The 5,964-nt window shown below is 37.4% G+C and overlaps 1 non-coding gene across 1 annotated transcript; it reads right to left on the bottom strand.

The window, feature by feature from the left end:
• Positions 1–1,139: 1,139 nt before the first annotated feature.
• Positions 1,140–1,246, bottom strand: LOC149004901 (small nucleolar RNA R71). The gene has a single exon (XR_016170014.1). It is a non-coding gene; the product is annotated as a small nucleolar RNA R71 (small nucleolar RNA).
• Between the last annotated feature and the right edge of the window lie 4,718 nt (positions 1,247–5,964).

Genomic DNA, 5,964 nt, shown 5'->3' with positions numbered 1-5,964 from the left:
ATTAATGATGTACTCTACCATTATCATAGAGTGGCATCCAACGCAGTTACACATGCAATTCTCAAATAGATCCAAAGATGACGAATTGAATCAATCTCTGAATATATCAATTCAAGAAGTGACGAGAATTTCAGATCAACTAGCAGCTACCAACAAACCAATCAGTGATGCTGAAATGAATGCCATGCATGCATCATCTTCAAAAACTTTATTGTGGCAGCACTTACTACAAAGGATTAGATGCTCTACTCAAACTCCTGTCACAGGCAAAAGTAGAGCAGCCCCTCCCTCTCAAGTCTCAATCAAACAACAAATTTAGGATCCACTTCCAGCCGATGGAACAATCAGAAGTCAAAACAGATCTGCGGAAAGCTCAAGTGCCCAACCACACTGCAAATTATCAAAATAATGCTCATGCATGCCTCATTGTCTATGTTAGCTAACATGGCTGGACTTCATTAACCTGCATATTTCAAAACTTAATTTACAATGGTAATAACTCTCTTAGAGTAGGTAATGGAGTTGGATTGCGTTTTGACAATATTGGTTTCAATCTTTGTGGTGGGAAATTCACTACTTTCCTTTCGTTTTTGTTATTTTCTTTTCTTTTATTCTTTAGTTAATTTATTTTTATTTTTATTTAAAAAAAATCTCATTCTTTCATAAGAGCCATTAATTGCATTAGGTGGTTAGTGCATGTGTGTCTGGACTCGTGATTCTACAAATAGAATTGTCCGAGTGTCTAACTTGACCATGGAAGGTCTACCTCCACCACCTCCACCTAAGAGTCTTAGGGATAGATTTTATCCAACCCGATCTGCACAACCCTCTTGTATACGTTTACCTGATGTAAGGGGTAATAATTTTGAGCTTAAATCTCATTATTTATCTATGTTACCCCAATTTCATGGGTTATTTGATCAAGATGCATATTTGTTCCTTAGGAAGTTTTAGGAGGTTTGTGTCCTAATGAAGGTAGAACAACTCACTGATGATGCCGTAAGACTACGGTTCATTACATTTGCATTAAAGGATCAACCAAAAAGTGGCTTTATAGCTTACCTAGGGATAGTATTATCACATGGGAACAATTTACTATCCTATTTTTGAAGAAATTCTTTCATTTCTTTAAGACGAACAAAATAAGAAATGATTTTCTTCAATTTCGTCAGAAACCCAATGAGTCATTTGCTAAGGTAATGGAGAGGTTCCAAAGCCTTCTCCAAGAATGCCCTCACCATGGTATAGAATTAAAGCATTTATGCCAAATAATTTATGAGGGTATCGATTATCAAACAAAGCAACTTTTGGAATCTATGTGCCCCACAGGATTTACATTATTCACTAATGATTCCGAAGCTTGGGAATTTCTTTTAGACCTAGCAGATAAAACTAGAGAATGGGAGTCAACCCAAGAATCTGAAAGGACTAGTAGGGGATATTTTGTTGATAGTCAAGTTCATAAGGAAGCACAAATAAATAATCTTTTGAAAAAATTAGAGACTTTGGTAGTTAAAGCTGCACCACCACCACCACAACAAAGTCAAGCACATTTTATTGACAAAGCTATTGCTATGTGTGCATGGTGTCAGTCTCCTACACATGTAATTGAGGAATGCCCTAGCTATTCTGGAGGCCAACATGAAAATGTCAGTGCGATGTTTCCAAACCCGTACAATAACACGTACAATCCTTGGTGGAAGAAGCATCCTAACTTTTCATGGTCTCAAGGGCAAAACAAAAATGGATTAAGCAATTATTCCACACAAAATCAGTTTGGTGCCCCTCAAAAACAAAGTGCCCAATTTTCTCATAATCCAAATGTCCAGTTCCCTCAAGCCTCTAATTTTCAGAATGCCAATTTAGCTAGGCTTGCCAATCCACCTATTGTGCATCATATGCCTCATATTGCACAAAATCAATCACCACCCGGTTTCAATAGAGGTAATAATCCAGAGTTTTCTCATCTTTCTACCTTAGAGAAGAATATGGAAGTACTTTCCAGCACCTTCATGACTTCTATGCATAATATGGAAAAACAAATTTCCACTCTTGCAAGTGCTTTGTCTGAGCAAGAAAAAGGTAAAATGCCTAGCCAGCCTGAGTTAAATTCTAGGACTCAGATTTAACAAAGGCCACCAAATCAAGTCAACCAAGTTGAAACCACTTCTTATTCTTTAGAGCCAATTACTTCTGTGTATGCATTGAGAAGTGGAAAAGGGTATTTAACAGGTGAATCTCCTATTACTGACCAGAGCAAAATTAGTAACCATCGTGATGCGGAGAATGTTCAAGTATCTCCTAATGAGGGTTTGTCTGAAGAACCCTTAAAAGTTGAGGAGGAACCAATTGCTTTAGAGGTACCTAAGTCTGATGAATCATTATCTGAAACCCTGAGAAAAGAACAAACTTCAAATGAGAGATCTTATGTACATAAGGCCCTTTTTCCTAGCCGATTAGCAAGTACCAAAAAGAATGAAAATGTTGACAAAATTTTAGAAGTTTTCAAAAATGTGAGTGTCAACATTCCACTTTTAGATGTTATTTCTCAAGTCCCTTCTTATGCTAAGGTTCTTAAAGACTTGTGTACTCAAAAGAGAACCACGAATGTCCCAAAGAAGGCATTTCTAACAGAAAATGTGAGTTCAATCCTTTCAGAACAAGTCCCAATTAAGTATAGAGATCCAGGAAGTCCAACAATTCCATGTGTTATTGGTGATAAAAAAAAATAGAACATGCTTTACTAGACTTGGGTGCTAGTGTTAATTTATTGCCATATACTATTTATAAACAATTGGGTCTTGGGGAACTCAAACCAACCTCGGTTACTCTTCAGTTAGCTGATAGATCTGTCAAAATACCCAATGGAATAATTGAAGATGTGTTAATTCAAGTAGGAGAATTTGTTTTTCCTGTTGATTTTATTGTCTTAGACACACATCCAGTTACAAATCTTAAGGACCAAATTCCTGTGATATTAGGGAGACCATTTTTAGCTACAAGCAATGCTCTTATTAATTGTCGAAATGGTCTTTTGAAGTTATCATTTGGGAATACATCCATTGAGTTCAATGTCTTTAGGTTGGGGAAACAACCAAACTTTTTTGAGAATATTAGTATGTTGCAAAGCATTTATGATGATATTGATTTCTCCATTGAAAAAGGTTTTGAGGATGATTTTTACACTTGTTTGGAAGAACTAGAGGATATAGGGAGTGATTTTTTTTTTCTGATATGATGAGCTTGCAACAATTTAATGAACCACTTGGTAAGTTGTCTAGAAATCTTCCTGTCCCATTTGTGGTTGAGGCCCCCCAACTAGAATTGAAACCTTTGCCTTCGACTCTTCGGTACGCTTTTCTAGGCCCCAATGAAACTCTTCATGTAATCATTGCCTCTGATCTTACCAAAGACCAAGAGGGTGAGCTTCTTAGTTTGCTTAAAGACAATCAAGAAGCCATAGGTTGGCAAATGACCGACATTAAAGGAATTAGTCCCTCCATAGTTCAACATCATATAAATTTGATTAATGGATCCAAACCCTCTAGGGAGCCCCAAAGAAGGGCTAATCCTGTGATGAAAGAAGCCATTCACAAAGAAGTGTTGAAATGCATGGATAATGGGATTATCTATCCCATATCAGATAGCCAGTGGGTAAGCCCAGTCCAAGTTGTTCCTAAGAAGTCCGAAGTCACAGTAGTTACATCTACTACCAATGAGCTCATCCCAACTCATATTCAAACTGGTTGGCGTGTTTGTATTGATTACCGGAAGCTTAATGCAACCACTCATAAGGATCATTTTCCTTTGCCTTTCATTGATCAAATGTACGTCTAGCCGGCCATGCTTATTATTGTTTCCTTGATGGTTATTCTAGCTATAATCAAATCCCTATAGCACCCGAAGACCAAGACAAAACCACATTCACATGCCCATATGGAACATATGCCTATCGACGAATGCCCTTTGGGTTATGCAATGCTCCTGCCACATTCCAACGGTGCATGATGAGCATATTCTCAGATATGGTAGAGGATTATTTGGAAGTGTTTATGGATGATTTCTCTGTTCATGGGTCTACCTTTTCTGATTGCATTCACCATCTCCGCTTAGTTCTTGAACGTAGTAGAGCCAAAAAATTTGTTCTTAATTGGGAGAAATGTCACTTCATGGTGAAGAGTGGTATAGTCTTAGGTCATATTGTTTCTAAGGAAGGAATTATGGTTGATAAGGCTAAGGTTGATCTTATCTCTAATTTACCATCACCTAAAAGTGTCAAGGATGTTAGATCATTTCTAGGTCATGCTGGTTTTTACCGCCGCTTTATAAAGGACTTTAGCAAGATAGCTAGACCTTTAACTTCATTACTTGCTAAAGATGTCCCCTTTCATTTTACCTCTGAGTGCTTACTATGTTTTGAACTATTGAAAGAGAAGCTCTCCACCGCTCCTATAATACAAGCACCAAATTGGTTAGAACCCTTTGAGTTAATGTGTGATGCTTCTGATTATGCTTTAGGGGCAATTCTAGGTCAAAGGTTAAATAAGATGCCCACTGTGATTTCTTATGCAAGTCGAACCCTCAATGATGCACAACTTAACTATACGACAAGTGAAAAAGAATTTTTGGCTGTTGTGTTTGCATTAGAGAAGTTCCGCTCATATTTGATAGGTAGTCATGTAATTGTTTACACTGATCATTCAGCTATCAAATATTTGCTACAAAAGAAGGATGCAAAATCCCGACTCATTCGTTGAGTCTTGCTACTACAAGAGTTTGACTTAGAAATTAGGGACAAAATTCAGTTGTAGACCATCTATCCCGCCTTTCTAATTCTAGAAAGGAAGAGAGTCCAATTCTAGAAACATTTCCAGATGAGCAATTGTTATCCGTAAAAATGATACCTTGGTATGCAGATATTGTCAATTATCTTGTGATCAATGAAACCCCATCCTATTGGTCCACCCAAGATAAATATCGGTTCCATTCACAAGTGAAAAATTTTTTTCGGGTTGATCCATACTTGTTTAAAATAGGTTCAAATCAAATCATTAGGCGTTGCATACCTGAGCATGAACAAATGTCTGTTCTTTCATTTTGCCATGATCATGCCTGTGGGGGTCATTTTGGGCCTAGGAAAACTATAGAAAAAGTGCTTCAATGTGGGTTCTATTGGCCTACAATATTTAAGGATTCATTTTCTTTTTGCAGAGCTTGCAAAGCTTGTCAATCTCTTGGTCGAGTGACCAAAAGGAACATGATGCCCTTGAATCCAATTTTAATTGTTGAAATTTTTTATGTCTGGGGTATTGATTTTATGGGACCATTCCCTAATTCTTACGGGAATTTATATATTCTGTTGGCTGTCAATTACGTGAACAAATTGATAGAGGCCATCGCTTGCAAAGCAAATGCTCACAAAGTGGTAGTCAAGTTTTTAAGGGAAAATATCTTCTCTCGTTTTGGCACTCCTCGTGCTTTGATTAGTGACAGGGGCAAGCATTTCTGTAATCGGCCTTTTAAGGCTTTGATGAAAAAGTATGGAATCACTCATAAGCTTGCTACTGCATTTCATCCGCAAAACGAGTGGTCGGTAGAGGTTTCCAATAGACAAATTAAGCAGATTTTAGAAAAGACAGTTAACCCCACTTGTAAGGATTGGTCAAATCGTTTGATTGATGATTTATGGGCCCACAGAACTGCATATAAGACGAATTTGGGTCAATCCCCATACCGTTTAGTGTATGGTAAAGCTTGTCACCTCCCAGTTGAATTAGAGCATCGGGCTTTCTGGGCAATCAAGAAGTTGAATTTTGATCATGATGATGTGGGTATCCATCGTCGTATCCAAGTATTTGAGTTGGAGGAACTTAGAAATGAAGCCTATGAAAACTCAAAGATTTACAAGGCTAAAACTAAAACCTTTCATGATAAGCATATTGTTAGGAAATCATTTTCTATTGG

Source organism: Hakea prostrata, chromosome 9 (genome assembly GCF_041222555.1).
Source record: "Hakea prostrata isolate BN-2017 chromosome 9, UWA_Hpros_2, whole genome shotgun sequence".
Classification (NCBI taxonomy): Eukaryota; Viridiplantae; Streptophyta; class Magnoliopsida; order Proteales; family Proteaceae; genus Hakea; species Hakea prostrata.
The sequence above is the reverse complement of the archived record's forward strand: the minus strand, read 5'-3'. Positions and strand labels throughout refer to the sequence as shown.